A 16386-nucleotide genomic window follows, 5' to 3' on the forward strand; every position below is an offset into this window, starting at 1 on the left:
AGGTACCACTCTGGCAGGAAGGTAAATGGCATTTCCGTGCACTGCTCTGGTTCACCAGAAGCAGCTTAGTCATGCTGGCCACATGACCCAAAAGCTGTCTGCGGACAAATGCTGGTTTCCTCGGCCTATAGAGGGAGATGAGTGCGCAACCCCAGAGTCATCCGCAACTGGACCTAACTGTTAGGGGTACCTTTACCTTTAACTTTATGCTTGAAGTCAGTGTTATTTTTCTAGAAAAAAAGGTGCCGCGACTCACCATGAATGCCTCCTTTGTTCTCTTATAATGGCAATGGCACCCACCTGAGAGAGGCCAAAACTGAGTTCCGGCTGACAAAAAGCCCTGCTTGAAGTCATGAGGTAGACCCTACTTCCTGGGTGGAAGTGCGTTGGATCTTACAAAAGTAAAGCTATTGAAACAGTGACACACAACTTTCTAATGAACCTGGTCTTTTTATCTAAAATTCATTTTAGGCAGAATTTCAGACCAGCCATGGTGAAAGGGCAGCACACGAGCTGGGGAAATGTCTCTGTGATTTCACCCACAGTCAGGGCTTGAAAGATGGTTTGATGATTGTAAAGACGAGCTTGAAGCTTATGAGGGAGAAGACAGCAGATATGATCATAGCAATTGGGGAGAAAGTTATTCAGTTCCACATTTGTAGCTTCGGCAACTGAAGCGACAGCAGCAATAATAGGATAGACTCAATTCCAGAGCAGAGATGAAAGTTTCAGGAACAGGTGCCAAGAGGAAAGGGCAGGTTGTGGAGCTACAGAGGTGGAAGAACTTGTTTGTCATAGGGAAGTAAGGAGGGCAATGGAAGGAAAGTGTCAAAGATATCTCTAAAGCTGAATGCTTTGGAGAGGTGAAATGGTATCTGTGACAAAGAAATGTGTCAGGGAGGGAGGGAGGTTTGGGAGGAGAAGAAATCTACTGGATTTGTTATTTTCAATTTGAAATGCTGTTGGCACATCCAGAAAAGAAAAACTAAACCAAAGGGAGAAAAAAGTTCTTCCATATCTTCTGATGCAGTATGCTCATTAGCCAACTATTATTTAATATTAAAGGCCTGGTGTTCACTACTTTATATCCAAATTCACACCTGTGTTTTTCAACAGATTTTGGGGATGATTCATATTATTTTATATTTAATAAGAAAACATATAGGATATCGTCAGGTCTGTAGGTGATTGCTTGCAAGTAAACAGCCAGGACTCCGACCTGTCTTTTCCAGGTTTTATTTGCGTGGCGAGTTCCCGCCTCCCCCCAATGAAATAACGACACAGGACACAAGAATTCAGGTTAATGGGTCGAATTAGGCCACAACTTTATTGATTACAGGAATTGAGAGGTATTGGCCTTAGGCATTGGTCCTAACTTCAAACCGGCTAGAAGCCGGAAGGGTTAACCACCAGTGGGAGGAGTCCTGCTGAGGCACGTCAACTAGGACCTCCCCCCGGTGTCACTGCGTGGGGGCGTGCCGTGGGCCCACACCTCCCCAGGCTTAGGACAAGGCCACGCCCCCGGAATCCTTTATCAGACTACCCTTGTTGGGGGAAGGTGATGGCGCTCCTTCCCCTTCATTTGCATAACAATAGGACTGTAACCCCCACCAATGCCTAACCACCAATACTAGGAAGTTGTGACAGTTTGCTACGAGGTAGGCGAAAACGAAATGGCTGGTGCCAATCTGCCAGTTGGGAAATTCCTACCAGGCCCCTTGACGGCGACCGACCGTAGCCCATAGCAACGTCAACGAGCCTATCCTAAGAGGGTGGGATGGGAGGGAAAAAACCGGGTCAGCTGTGAGGAAGAAAAGAGGAGGGGCCTCGGCTGTGGCCGGGTTAAATAGCTGAGGCCCCGCCCCCAGCGCCAGCCGATAGGCTGGCCCGGGGAATGGGACGGATGGGGATTCCCTGGTTATCGCGGAGGCTGGAGCCAGCCTCCGTGCGTGTGGGGGAAGGGCGTGCAGCCCACAACCCCACCTCCCTGCCAGCACAGAAGTGGCTTTAGTGCAACCATGTACAGTTCAGAGATCCAAAGTTCATGTCTGTCTCAGTCACTTGCAGATTCTGGGAGTAGCTTCTTCCTGTTCCCCACCCCACCCCCAGCATAAGAACTTAGACACCCCAAATCTCCGCCTCCTTTCCTTACGTTTAACCCCCTTGCGAAAACTGGGCGACGGAAGTGGCATGTTTATTTCCCGACCAGCCTGGCCGAGAGAGGTGCTAAGGCTCACAGTAACGTCTGTGAGCCTTTGCCTCGCTTCGCCCCTCCTTTCCACCTCTACTTCTTCGGAGGCTTCACTCTCTCCACGCCCGACGAAGGGCTACTGCAACGTTGAAGGCTCCCTGTACTCTTCTGCCCCCTCCCCCCTTTCAATGGCAGTACCCTGACAGATATCATAAGCCAGCGTTGGGGGACATTTGCCCCTCTAGATTTTGTTGAACTGCAACTACCACCACCGATGAACCAGGCCTGAGGGGAATTGCCCACCTCTCTCAGAAGAAGAAGAAGAAGAAGAAGAAGAAGAAGAAGAAGAAGAAGAAGAAGAAGAAGAAGAGGAGTTTGGATTTGATATCCTGCTTTATCACTACCTGAAGGAGTCTCAAAGCGGCTAACATTCTCCTTTCCCTTCCTCCCCCACAACAAACACTCTGTGAGGTGGGTGGGGCTGAGAGACTTCAAAGAAGTGTTGTAGCAGGAACCCCCCACCCCAATCTTTCAGTTTGTACAAACTTCACACACACTTACACTCACACACTACATACGCTATGCTTCTGTTATAAATTCATAGAAAATCAACCATACATCGGTTTTGCACTGTTCCACTTTTATTTTACTCCATGAAGGAAGGACTACAAAATGGGGAAGGTTTGATACAGGGCAGTCATAATCCCTTCACCATCCCAGCACATCCACAGGAGCCCTGCCCAGTTGCTATGCCAGACAGAAGACAATCAAGAGCACAAAGAACTTGCATATGGGAGTGGATTCAGCATGGACTGAAACAAAGGACAATGATCAGATCTTCCCTCAGGCGGCAGGAAACTGCAAACTCCCCTTTGTCTCCTGGAAGTGACTCATGGGGAGGGGGAGAGAGGAGGAACCAGCCAGGTGACAGGACACTCAGGTTACCACCACCACCACCCCTCCCTCAACCCCTCTTTTCTGTAATGTATGCATGATGTTTCTGGGGGTGGGCTTGACCTAGAGGAGGGGAATTTCAAAAGTTTTTATAAGACCTTGCACACTATTCTTCTTTGTCTTTCCTCTCACCTGCAAGTGAGGGGAGCACCCTGTTGCAACAGTCTTTCTTCAATAAAGACCAAGCCTACAGGCTGCTGATTTGCTTCAATTTACTTTGGTTGGTGTCTTTACTTTTTGTCCAAGGGAGCCCTCGGATTTTTCCGGTAACAGTGTGACTAGCCCAAGGTCACCCAGCAGCTGCTTCTGGAGGAGCGGAGACGCAAACCCGGTTCCCCAGATTACGAGTCTATTGCTCTTAACCACTACACTACACTGGCTCTCCTAAATATTCAGTAAGTCACTATTTGATCATTGATGCACAGAGACTACAGGGAGAAGGCCAAGTTGTCACTTGAAAAGAAACCCCTCATAGATAAATAAAATAACTGGTTACATTCCTTTTATTTTCTCCTGCAGAAGCTGGTGGATGCTGGGTACTTTGTTGGTAAGGTTAATATAAAGGCAAGAGTACCTCTGAACACATGCAATGTGCCTGTCAAGTACATCTACTACTCATCTCGTACTTGGAAGAAGGGCTTCCAAGACGTTCAGCAGAGGACTAACAGGCTAATTTAAGACATGGGAGTGGGGGTTTTGTGTTTTTTTAAGCTCTGGTTGGAGGGGTTATAAAGGAGCTTGGCAGTCTTCTGGCAGCTAGCCATGCCTTTCTAGGAAAATGTATCTCACACTCTGAGAGTGGCTGCACCAAATAAACACCAATTTGTAGTACTTTAAATACTGGGAAACCTTCACACCTATGGTTTTTCTAAATGCACTTTACATCCATTAAAAATCTTTTACTGTGCATATAAACAGCCCCAGCACATACACAAAACTCCCACGTACTCTTACGCATAAATATTTTACACCTCCTTTCAGGAGAGTGAAAAGTGTTTAATTTGCATCTACCACCAGGTCTGTTACCACACTTTCTGTTCTTTTCTTACTCCATAAAACTTTCCCTTCTCCCTTCCACGCCCCTGACTGGCTCCACATCACCACAGGTGCATTTCAGGGCTCTTTCATACATGTGCTCTCAAGTACTGATAGTTTACTATGGCAGAACCTTGGCAATAAGTAGCTCACTCCTGTTTCCTTCCCATCGGAGTGCCTGCTCTGCTGCATCACTAGGGCAGACAGAACTTCACTGCAGATTTTCCTGCTAGAACAAGGATGGGGACCCCGCAGCCTTCTAGATACTTGTTGGGCTCCAGCTCCCATCAGCCCCAGACAACACAGCTGACTGTCCGGGATAATGAAAGTTGTAGTTCAGCAACATCTGGAAAGCCCACTAGTGCCTTCATCCCTATGCCTAATTAAACTACAACTGTTTTGAAAAGGTATTGGTCGTGTTTAGAATAGATTTATGAAAGATTTAGAAAACTTATTCATTAGAATATGTGTGTGAGGTTGTATGGGGAAAATACGGAATAACAGATACTATCTTGCTTAAAATGTATTTAGGGAGTGCAATGTAAGTGATGGAAGTCAATTAATGGATTTTTATTATTATTTTCCTATTGAGATATTTGTAGAATAAATTGGGAAGAAATTCTTCCAACTTTTCTTCTTCTTTTCTCTTTATTTTTTCTTCTTTTTTCTTTTCTTTTTTCTGTTTTGTTCCTTTTTTCATATATATGTGCTTATTTGAAATATATATGTATATACGTATTTGCAATATTTTGCTTATATTTTGTTACAATTATGTTAAATAAATTTTAAAAAGGAAAGGAAAGGGTAACTGCACATGCTACAGCTGAGCTGAAAATGCCACCCTCCACTCTATTTGCAGGCAGAAAAGATAGGATGCACTACTGGTTCTTATTTTCAGGGAGATACTTGTTACATTTGGGGAAAACCTAAAAAGCAAGGGCTCAGGCTTAGCAGTCATCGTCCCCAACACTTTTGGCTTATTTTTAAACTTAATTCTGACACTGCTCCTACTGCAAACCCCAGCAGCTCTTTTGCATCCCTCCAGGTGTCCTTTTTATTTGTGATGCTTTGTACTCATGATGGTATCAGCGCAGTTAGATGTAATCCCACTTTCTATATTGTTTGCACTTGCAGAAGTTTTAGTCTTGGTGGGACAACCGCTCCACACTCTCATCTCCTCTCCCCCTGTTTTGCTTGACACTCTGTCTGGTGAAGAGTTCTGAGAAGCTCAAAACCTTGCTTGTTTCTTTGCAACATTTTTAGTGGGTCCTAAAGGTATTGCCTAGCCGTGGATTTGAGATTAAAGCGAACATATATCTCAAAACAAACAGAGGGAAGTGATGTAGCTTTGCACTTCTTCTCCAAATTGAAACCGTTCCAGCTGAATCGAGAAAGCAGCATATTCTGTCTTGGGGCAATGCAGCTCACTAATCCTGGACGTCTTGCCAAATATGCAAGATATGAGAAAACAAAACAATTAAGAGCACAACAAGAAGAAGAAAATAAGAAGAGACCAAAAAAAGAAAAAAAGGAGGTGGGAGGAAGGCGGTGTGCATCTCTCAGAGGATGGTGTGATTCTCTAAGTCTCCACAACACTAATCAAGCCCCGTAGATTCTAATCTTCGCTGTAATTAACTTTATCCAAACGAGCAGCAGGCTGAGTGGCTTTGTCTGGGAGTTCTTCTGGCAATTTAATGTGTCTTGAAAATGACTTGGCACTTCCTGGATGGAGAAGGAGGAAGGAGAGGAAGATTAATGGGATGCCAAATGTTTATTCCTTCTAATGAAAAGGAACTGCAAAGGAAGTCTTATTGCACTCACACCTGGAAGAAAGAGGCAAGAGGCACATGCATTGGGGTAGATCAGGGCCACAGATTTATTTAAATTTTAACTCAGGGATGGGGAACCTGAAACTAGACTACTGTGCAAAGGTAAAATTATCATTTATTGCTCCGCCCAATTTTTCTGCTGCACCCACCTCCCTGTCACTAGCATGTGGCCCCTGGAAGGTTGCCCAAGAAGGGAATATGGCCCTCAGACTGAAAAGTGATCCCTACCACGGCTCTAACCATTTCCCCTCCCCAGATCCCACCCCTGAAAAATCAGCCACCAAATATGCAGCAATTTATGGGGGTTTGATCACCACACTTTTTGCAGTTTCAAGCTCTAATCTATGACTAAAAAATGCTAAAAAATTCATTTTCTGGAGAGGGAATCGAGAGAGAAAGAAGTTTAAGTTCCAGTGTTCCAGGGCCTGCCTGCAGAACTTTCCCTGTCAAAATGCCATCTCCTTCCATTTTCTTCAGCTTATGGTTAACTGTGTCTACTATTTCATCTCTTGCAGAACTGGAAGGAAATGGAAGGAGCTGACATTTTGGCAGGGAATGTTCTGCAGGCTTTTTGTGTGAATGTGATGGCATTCCTTTTTTATTATCTTGATTAATAACACAAAGGTGTGGGGGATATTACCATAAACTCCTCCAACATTCTGCTGATCAAAATCAGGACACTGGTTTTTTAGTCCCAAGTTCTCACACGCAAGACCCAAAAAAAATTAATGAGCATCTTTTTTAGTTTGGCACTCTGGCACGAACCAGCTGATTCACACCAGAGCGCCAGACCAAAAATTGGACATTCCGCGATCCAGTTGGAAGCTGAGATAGCTTCTGTAATTCTGGGTTGTCCCACTCAAATTGAGATGGTTTTAGGTTATGTATTACATGATAATATGACAGCAACAATCACAGATAACAATGGTTCTCAAAGTGAACCATTCACAGTGGGATCAGGTGTTAAACAGGGTTGTGTTATAGCCCCAACTCTATTTATTATTTTCATTGCCATTATCCTACACATTGTCAAAGGGAAATGCCCCACCAGGGTAGAAATCTATATCAAACGGATGGAAAGCTCTTTAACTTGAGTAGGCTGAAAGCAAAGAGTAAGTTTACCATAACTTCCATCATAGAGCTTCAATATGCTGATGACAACATAGTGTGTGCACACTCAGCGGATGACCTCCAAACCATCCTAAATAGCATCACAGAAGCTTATGAAAAGCTTGCCCTATCGTTCAATACCCAAAAAACCAAAGTGCTGCACCAACAAGCACAAAACAATGCCTCTGCAGCACCACAAATCCAGATTAATGGTGTAACGCTGGGAAATGTCAATCACTTCTCCTAGCTGGGCAGCTATCTTTCCACAAGGACTGACATTGATGTCAAAATCAGCATCGCCTGAGTTCCACAAGTGCAGCTTTCTGCTGATTGAAGTGCAGAGTGTTTGAGAACCGGGACATTTGCAGGGAAACCAAAATTCTTGTTTACAAAGCTATTGTACTACCATCCTTACTGTATGCTTGTGCAACATGGACCACTTATAAACACCATCTCCAACTCCTCGAAAGATTCCATCAACGGTGTCTTCGGAAAATTTTACATATCATCTGGGAAGACAGATGAACTAATGCCAGTGTACTGGAAGAAGAAAAGATCACCAGTGTTGAAGCAATGATTCTTCAACATCAACTTCATTGGCTTGGTCATGTTGTTCAGATGCCTGCTTAACATCTTCCAAAGCAACTACTCTATTCCGAACTTAAAAATGGAAAGCGTCATGCTGGTGGTCAACAAGAGAGGTTTAAAGACTCTCTCAAGGCAAATCTAAAAAAAATGTAGTATGAACACAGACAATGGGGAAACACTGGCCTGCAAGTGCTCCAATTGGAGAACAGCCTTTACCAAAGGTGTCATGGACTTTGAAGACACTCGAACTCAGGACACAAGGGAGAAACGTGCTAAGAGGAAGGCACATTTGGCAAACCCTCACCTTGATCAACTCCTGCCCGGAAACCTATGTCCCCACTGTGGAAGGACGTGTGAATCCAGAATTGGCCTCCACAATCACTTACGGACTCACTGTTAAAGCCGTGTTCATGGAAGACAATCTTACTCGGCTACGAGTGATCACCAAATGAGAAGAACTCTGTTGCCATGTGCGTAATAGACATTATCAGAACAAAATGTGCCTATCTATTTTTTGTCATGTGCATAGGGTAGGTGAATCATGCAAGTGAAAGACATCACCCCAAGCTCCTTGGAAGAAGAATCAAATAAAAGCGGTTAACACTTGACATTATGCAGATTTTTATAGTGCAAAATGAGAGCACTTACACTTGATCTCTAGGGATAAACTAATCTGTCCATTGCATTTTCTTCTTTATTTTTTTCCAATCTCAAGCCCAGTTCATTACATTTTCACATCAGTTTTATTTTTATTTTTTTTTAGAAGTCCTCATGAAAATTCATCAGCAGTTTAGTGCACATTTCTTCTAATATTTTGGTATGCAATTTTGCCTAATGCACATTTTTTTAACAAAGCAATTTTGCCTAATATAATGCATTTTTGTTGTGTTCACTAATATTTTTCTACACACTTCCCATTAATATACACATTATGGGGGGTTTGGGGGGGGTTATTGGAGAACTGCATTGCAAAATTCATAGAGCTGTCAATTGCAAAGTATACTGTAGCTCTGTTTTTGTTCATATATTGTTTTGGAGAGGTGCAAATTATCTAGACTTGTGTTAAAATGTGAACTGAACTAAATTTCTCCCCAGCCCTGGTGTTGGCTACTGGGCAGTTGGGGAAATTATTTATATGATGATTCTCCTGCTAAAGAACAGATTTCAACATAAAGATCTGGACTGTTCAGAAGTCAAAGGATTGTTCTTCCACAAGAAACTGAGACAACGATTGCAACAAATAGTCAGTATTTTTGTTTCTTGTCTTACATATATTGAAGTGAGCTGACAACACCTCCCTTTGAAGCAGTGATAGCATATTAGTTTGCAGCCACTACACCTGAGTGCTGCCTCGGGCAGGCCAAATACAAATATAAGATTTGAACGGATTTAAAAATAATCAGGTGAAATAATGCAAAAGCTATTTCAAAATGTCAAACCTAAGATTTTTCAATTAGGTGTGTTGCAGGGTAAAATGACGGGAGAAAACAGAAATGATTTTCTAGGTGGCTAGTCTAATTCTTGGAACAAGTCGATGCAAATCATTCCCTCCCTCTTTCCCTATTCCCCACTTGTCATTGCTTCCGGGAATGACTGATCAGCATCTGCCACATGTCCACAACTGCATCTGGAATGCTTGTATAATATGGTTACATATTCTGTGCCGGCCAAATTCTACATAAGCTTCTGAGTCCAAGCTTAATGCTGCTGATGAAAAAGGAGTGTTTTGGCTTTTGTTACTGCATCGAAGGCCATTGCCCTTCATATGTTTGTCATCCTGCCCATCTGGATCACGGTAGATGCCGGAGGTCTGCAAATGTCCAAATAAGAAACATGAAGACATCACTTTCTGGGCACCACAGTTCAAGAAGGACACTGACAAACTGGAACGTGTCCAGAGGAGGGCAACCAAAATGGTCAAAGGCCTGGAAACGATGCCTTATGAAGAACAGCTAAGGGAGCTGGGCATGTTTAGCCTGGAGAAGAGGAGGTTAAGGGGTGATATGATAGCCATGTTCAAATATATAAAAGGATGTCACATAGAGGAGGGAGAAAGGTTGTTTTCTGCTGCTCCAGAGAAGCGGACACGGAGCAATGGTTCCAAACTACAAGAAAGAAGATTCCACCTAAACATTAGGAATAACTTCCTGACAGTAAGAGCTGTTCGACAGTGGAATTTGCTGCCAAGGAGTGTGGTGGAGTCTCCTTCTTTGGAGGTCTTTAAGCAGAGGCTTGACAACCATATGTCAGGAGTGCTCTGATGGTGTTTCCTGCTTGGCAGGGGGTTGGACTCGATGGCCCTTGTGGTCTCTTCCAACTCTATGATTCTATGATTCTATGATCACAATAATGACCTGATGTCAGTTACATTGCATTTCTGGTTCTGCTAGAAATAGTCAATGGCACAGACAAAGATTGACCATGTATCCAAATATTTCAGATTGTTGGTGGCATGCTTTTGATATTTGTTCTCAGCACAGGGTGGCTAGCACCACTCAAGGCCATTGTGGGAAATTTTAATGGCAGCGTCGGGTCCTTGCAGCTGCCCAGGGCTGGAGGTATTCTGTGTCTTATCACTGGGCCTGATTCTATGCATTCTCAGGATTTCACAATTATTAACAATAATCAACAAAACTGCTCCAGAAAAATGTCGACAAATGCTAGCTGTAAATTACTAGTAACGAAGATAGTGCTAGAGAGAGCCAGGAAATGTTAAGATCATAATATTCTGCAGGAAAATATGACAACATAAAATTAGAACATTTCATCTAGGAAAACTCAAAAACCTGCTTGAATTTGCTTTCACAGGAGGTAGTCATTTTCTTTACAATATTGTATAAGGAGCAAGCAGTTTTTTTCCATAATTTACTTCTAGATTCATTTGCAGTTCTCTCTCTTAGACACATTATTTTGGCCAATATAGCCAAATCTCCAACTTTATTAAGCCATTCTGTCCAAGAAGGGAGAAATGTAACTTTCTGGTTTTGAGCCATTAATATTCCTTTCCCAGGCAGATGTTCTTATCTGCCCCCTGCTTTGAGCACATATAACTCTGATAGACATCTTGAAATCTCCACCACCTCTCCCATTCAGAAGCAACCCTTTGGATTCTAGGATGAATTCAACAGCACAAACGTCTGAACTCTATTTGTATACTGAACATAATTCACTTTGCTGCTTCCGGCCATGAATTATTCATGACAAATATCTGCAAAACTATGCAGGAGCTGAGAGCAGGAGGACCTGAAATCCGCCCTGTGCTTGGGGCTTGGAACCTTGCCCAGGGATGACTCTGCAGGCACTCACAGAATGATTAAAGTGTCAGACTAGGGCTGGGGGGAAAAGGTAAAGGTAAAGGGACCCCTTACCATTGCGTCCAGTCGTGACCGACTCTGGGGTTGCGGCACTCATCTCGCTTTACTGGCCAAGGGAGCCGGCGTACAGCTTCCGGGTCATGTGGCCAGCATGACTAAGCCACTTCTGGCGAATCAGAGCAGCGCACAGAAATGCCGTTTACCTTCCCGCCGGAGCGGTATCTATTTATCTACTTGCACTTTGACGTGCTTTCGAACTGCTAGGTTGGCAGGAGCAGGGACCGAGCAACAGGAGCTAACCCCGTCACGGGGATTTGAACCTCCGACCTTCTGATCGGCAAGTCCTAGGCTCTGCAGTTTAACCCACAGCACCACCCGCATCCTGGAGCTGGGGAAAACTGGGTTTTAATCCCTATTCAGCCAAGTTCACTAAGTCCACAGCCACACCATACATTTAAAACACCCTTTGGGCTTCCCCCAAAGAGCTGTAGTTTGTTAAGGGTGCTGAGAGTTGTTAGGAGACCTCAACTCATCTCACAAAGCTACAAATCCCAGAGTTTCCTGTGGAGAGAGATCACCACTCTGTGAATGTGACCAAGATGGGCTAGTCACTTCATGCTCTCCAACATTTCTCCAATGAAAACAGGGACTTCCTATTGCATACCTGTAATGGTTCTAGGGGTTGCTCGTGCGTAAACTGGCGCCACACCTGGGTGGGTTGCCTGAGTGAACCTTTTCCGTCCAGACAGCCACTCACCCGTGGCTGTCTCAATCGCTGGCAGAATCCGTCAGTGGGCGTTTCTTGAACTTCTTCCAGCAAAGAAGCTCTTTGACGCCTAGTCTCCCTGCGCGGAAGCCTTCTGCGCAAGGAGGGTGTGGGCAGCGGAGGACCCGTGCTCTTCCCGCTGGTCCCCGGTGAGGAGTCATGGGACCGCCTCGCCGATTCCCCCATCTGCCCCCCTTCTCCACTGGTGCTATGCTGATTTCCTTCCCCAGAAGATGGGCTGCTTCTCCCCATCCCGGGACGCTCTCCGGAATCCCTCTGGAGCCCTCCCTCTCCCTCTGGCTCCTATGGCAGTTCCCTGACAATACCCTCCAACATTTCTCAGATGAAAATAGGGATGTCCTAAGGAAAAGCAGGACATTCCAGAATCAAATGAGAAACCGGGTAGGCTTCTGTAAATCCAGGACTGTCCCTAGAAAATAGGGGCACTTGGAGGGTTTGCACTCTTTCTCAGCATAGCTTCTCTCACAGGGATGCTATAAGGCTAGAATGGGAGAATACCTGACACCTTGGAGAAAAGGTGGTAGATAAATGTGAGAAGTACCGGTAAATAGAATACACTTTGTATTCTGAAGTGCCAGGGGAAGAGATTTCCAGTGATATTTTGCAGAGCTGACCCAGTATACGGCAAGTTCCAATATTCTTATGATTCCCTAAAAGCACAGACTAGCCAGTGCAGAACCAAAATTAATATGAAGACATCAAGGACTTTACAACCAATGCCCTTCTTTAGACAACCTGGCACGGGATTGCATGTACTACTTAAGAGCAATCAGGTTTTTACACGTGTTGTGATTTAGCTTGATTTTTGGAAGAAGAAGAAGAAAATAAAAGCGCACAAGCCAGTGATTAAAGGAGACATTTTTGGCTGTGCACTTTCAGAGATGGAAGCTATTTACTTTGATGAGATTGCATCGGTGCTAAATCCCTTCCTTGTCGATTAGTAGGCTGGAATGCACAAGGCTGCTTTTACTGAAAACTCAGCCTGAAAAGAAAGAGAGAGTATTCAAATGCTAGGACTGGGCAGTTAACAGCACATATGTATGCAGAAGTAAGTCCTGCTGAATTCAACTCCCAGCTGAAGAGACAGTGACTGACCCAAGTCAGCTTCCTGGCTGAGTGGAGGTTTGAAGTTCCCAGGTCCTATTCCAACATTTTAACCACGACATCATGCATGCTCTCTTCTCAGAATGATGCCGACATAGCGCCAGGGCCTTTTCCCAGCCAGAACGCCCTCCCATCAGATGTCAAAGAGATAAAGAATTACCTGATGTTCAGAAGACATCTTAAGGCAGCCCTGTTCAGGGAAGTTTTTAATATGTAATGCTGTACTGTCTTTAACACTGATTGGGAGCCGCCCAGAGTGGCTGGGGAAACTCAGCCAGATGGGTGGGGTATAAATAATAAATTATTATTATTATTATTATAATTCACCCAAACTCAGTTCCAGCACCTCTCAGGAGAACAAGGGAGGAGTTCATGGAGAGTTCTGGCACCTTTTATTCCTAGAAACATAGCACTGCTTAGTGTTACTCTGAGGCACTGTGGGAAATTAAACCAGGTGGTGGTAGAAGATCGCTTTAGAACTTGCAGATGTATTGGTGTTCTACCAGAAAACAGATCAGTACCAGAACCTCATTTCCATAGTATAAGGGAATTGGGACTATTTGACAGCATTTGGCCCTGTTTCATCCTGATCTCAGTCCTGGCGTTGCAGGACTCTGTGGTCATAGGTCAGTTGTTGATGAGAAAGAGCCCATCTCCTCATGCAGAACTAAAGTGGCTTTTGCAAACACTAAGGCCTTTTTGTTGCCAGGAGCACAAATATATGAACAAGCCTTCCCACCACACCCCTCTTGCATTCATGGCAACTAGCGTTCATTACAGCTAAGTATATCTCTACGCCTTATTGTCCCAATTACATTATCTTTCCATGTTATGAGTTTATTGCCACAATTACACCAAAGACCAAACAATCCTCAAAGGGGAACCTCAACAGGAAGGTACATCTTATTGACCCTGGAGACAGACATAGGGAGGAAAGGTAATTCACCAAAGCGCAGAAACACCCAGGCCTCGGAGAGGAAACATTTGTTCTCTCCAACTAGCACAAAGGAGGAACAAAACAGCTGAAATTTCCTTCATAAAGGAACATGGGGAGCTGACTTATACTGAATTAGACACTTGGTCCATCTAGTTCAGTATTAGCTACACCAAGGCTGGTTCAAGATGCTCTGCTGCTTGAGGCGAAACTGAAAATGGCACTGTCTCCCCACTACCACCCGATGTGGTCGCAGGACACCTGGGGAAGCCCTGGTGCTCTGAAGGTATCAGGGGAGAAAAAAGGAGGATCAGGAGGAGGAGCCACATTCCTCAGGAGTCCTGATCTTCTGTCCCCTCCCAGCTGTCCCCAGCCTGCCACCTGAGGTAATTGCCTCATCAAGGCTAATGGGTGGGCCAGCCCTGGTCTCAGGGCCTGCCCAAGACATTTTGGCACCTGAGGCGAACCACAAAATGGCATCTAGCTCCCTGCCATGGAAGAAGGGGTCAGTGAAGATCTACATCAGGAACAAGGGAGGAGTAAAGATCTTCATCAAGATCTGCTGCCCCTGTGGATCCTGCCACCTGAGGCAGTTGCCTCCCCTTGCCTCATGAGAGGACCGGCACTGCCTAGTCTACACAAAGAGGCAGTGGCTCTCTAGGGTTTCAGATTGGATACATTCCCAGTTCCACCTGGAGATGCTATTGGGGACTGGACCCGGGGCATTCTGTATGCAAAGCAGATGGTCTACCACTGGTTATGGTCCTTTCCCAGCGCTTGCATGTTTGCTCTTTCAAGCTATGTCATGGTTTGGCTTTGAATTATGTGCAAACTTGACCATTTTGCAATCATCTTGATTGAGATTTTTTTTTATTAAAAAATGTTAATTTAAATTATTAGACAGTCTTGCTTTGTTTCGTTTTTACTGAAAATGCAACAAGATGAGAGAATGGTTTGCATAATTCATGCTTTGTCCATACTGCCCACCTTCAGACAATAGCAACACCTAGTGGTCACTTTCTGACACTGGTCTTCAGGCATCCTTGTCCAAAGATTGAACCACTTAGGCCCTGCCTGATCTAAAGCACTTAATTGCCATAAAGGATTATTGCTTTTCCTTTGCATATTTTTTAAAGGAATAATCAGATTAGCTTTGGAGGCTGTTTTCTTAAGCGATGCACCCTTCCAGTCCAGGGTGCAGTTTGTGGAGGCCGCATGATGCCTGCAGGTGAAACAGAATGCTGTCGTGGGGACTGGGAAAGCAAACAGTATTAAATTATGTTTGAGATAGTATTTAGTGACATGGAACTGATTTCCTTGGGGATATAGTGAAGGAGCCCCGTTGAACTATTGTCATTATGTAGCAATATTTAGTCAAAAACCTGCTGGAATTTGAGGGTATATAATGTATCAACACAGCTGCCTGAATTTTTGGACTCCTTAGGGGCAGCATAACTAAGGACTTTTTCTGTAGGGGTTTTGTAGGGGTTAGGGGGAGAATGCTCTTGTCTTCATGTCTTGCTTGTGGGTTTCCCATGAGCATCTGGTTGGCCACTGTGAGAACAGAATACTAGGCTAGAGGAGCTATTGGTCTAATCCAGCAGGCTCCTCTTATGATTGCTGGAATTGATTTAGAGCTCATTTGTTGTCGCTCTTTAAACAATGCAATCAACAAACAAAATGCAAAAGGCTACACATTAGCACATAGATGTTGAGAAACTGTCATTTCCCCAGTGCTTCGTTAATTAAATGTGGCTCGAGGCTGAGAGGATGGCACACACTCTGTTCGGAAAGTCTATTCCTTCAGAATCAGGCCAGGCTCTTGTGCCTAAGGGCTGCACGGCAGTCAGCAATTCAGCTGGTGAAGAGTGTTCTTCTGTTAGTGCAGGCTGATGTTGAGAGAACGCACTGTTAGTATATAGTTCCATTCCACCTTTAGAACAGATGTGTGGATTGTTGTATGCCACATGTCTGTTTACTTCCAGCACAGTCTGCTGGGAACTTCCGCTGTATATTGTTTTGGCTATACTGCTGTTTGCTTGGACACGAAGGGAAGCAGACATGTTTTTCTTTTGTCCTGCTGCTGTAAATATGCTTACACATGTCTCTGTCCGCCACTTCCATTGTGAAAAGTTATTCACTCTGCTGATTAGAGCGTGCTCACTCTCTGAAGGCTTCTCAGGCTTGAGTCACTGATTGATGCTGTTCTGAGAACTGGAGTTCACCCAGCTACCGGCCGGTGGCTAGAGCCAGGTGGGGGCCTGCCAAATGCCTCCATCTCCCCGGACACATCCCAACACTCACATCCCTTCCCACACAATTGTTAAAAGCATATCAGTCCTGCCAAGAGTGAGGAAGGTGGAGAGAGAGAGAGAGACAGAGACAGAGAAGGTTATAGATCAAGCCCTGGTGGGCTATTGGTTTTGCATTTAGTCACCACCTAACATGGAAAGTGGTGTAGAGCAGGGATGGGAATCATTGTTCTACCAGACAATTATTCCCAACTAGGGAGCAATCTCACAAGTATTTGGTTCTGGAAT

This window comes from Podarcis erhardii, assembly GCF_964252035.2.
Source record: "Podarcis erhardii genome assembly, chromosome: 10".
Classification (NCBI taxonomy): domain Eukaryota; kingdom Metazoa; phylum Chordata; class Lepidosauria; order Squamata; family Lacertidae; genus Podarcis; species Podarcis erhardii.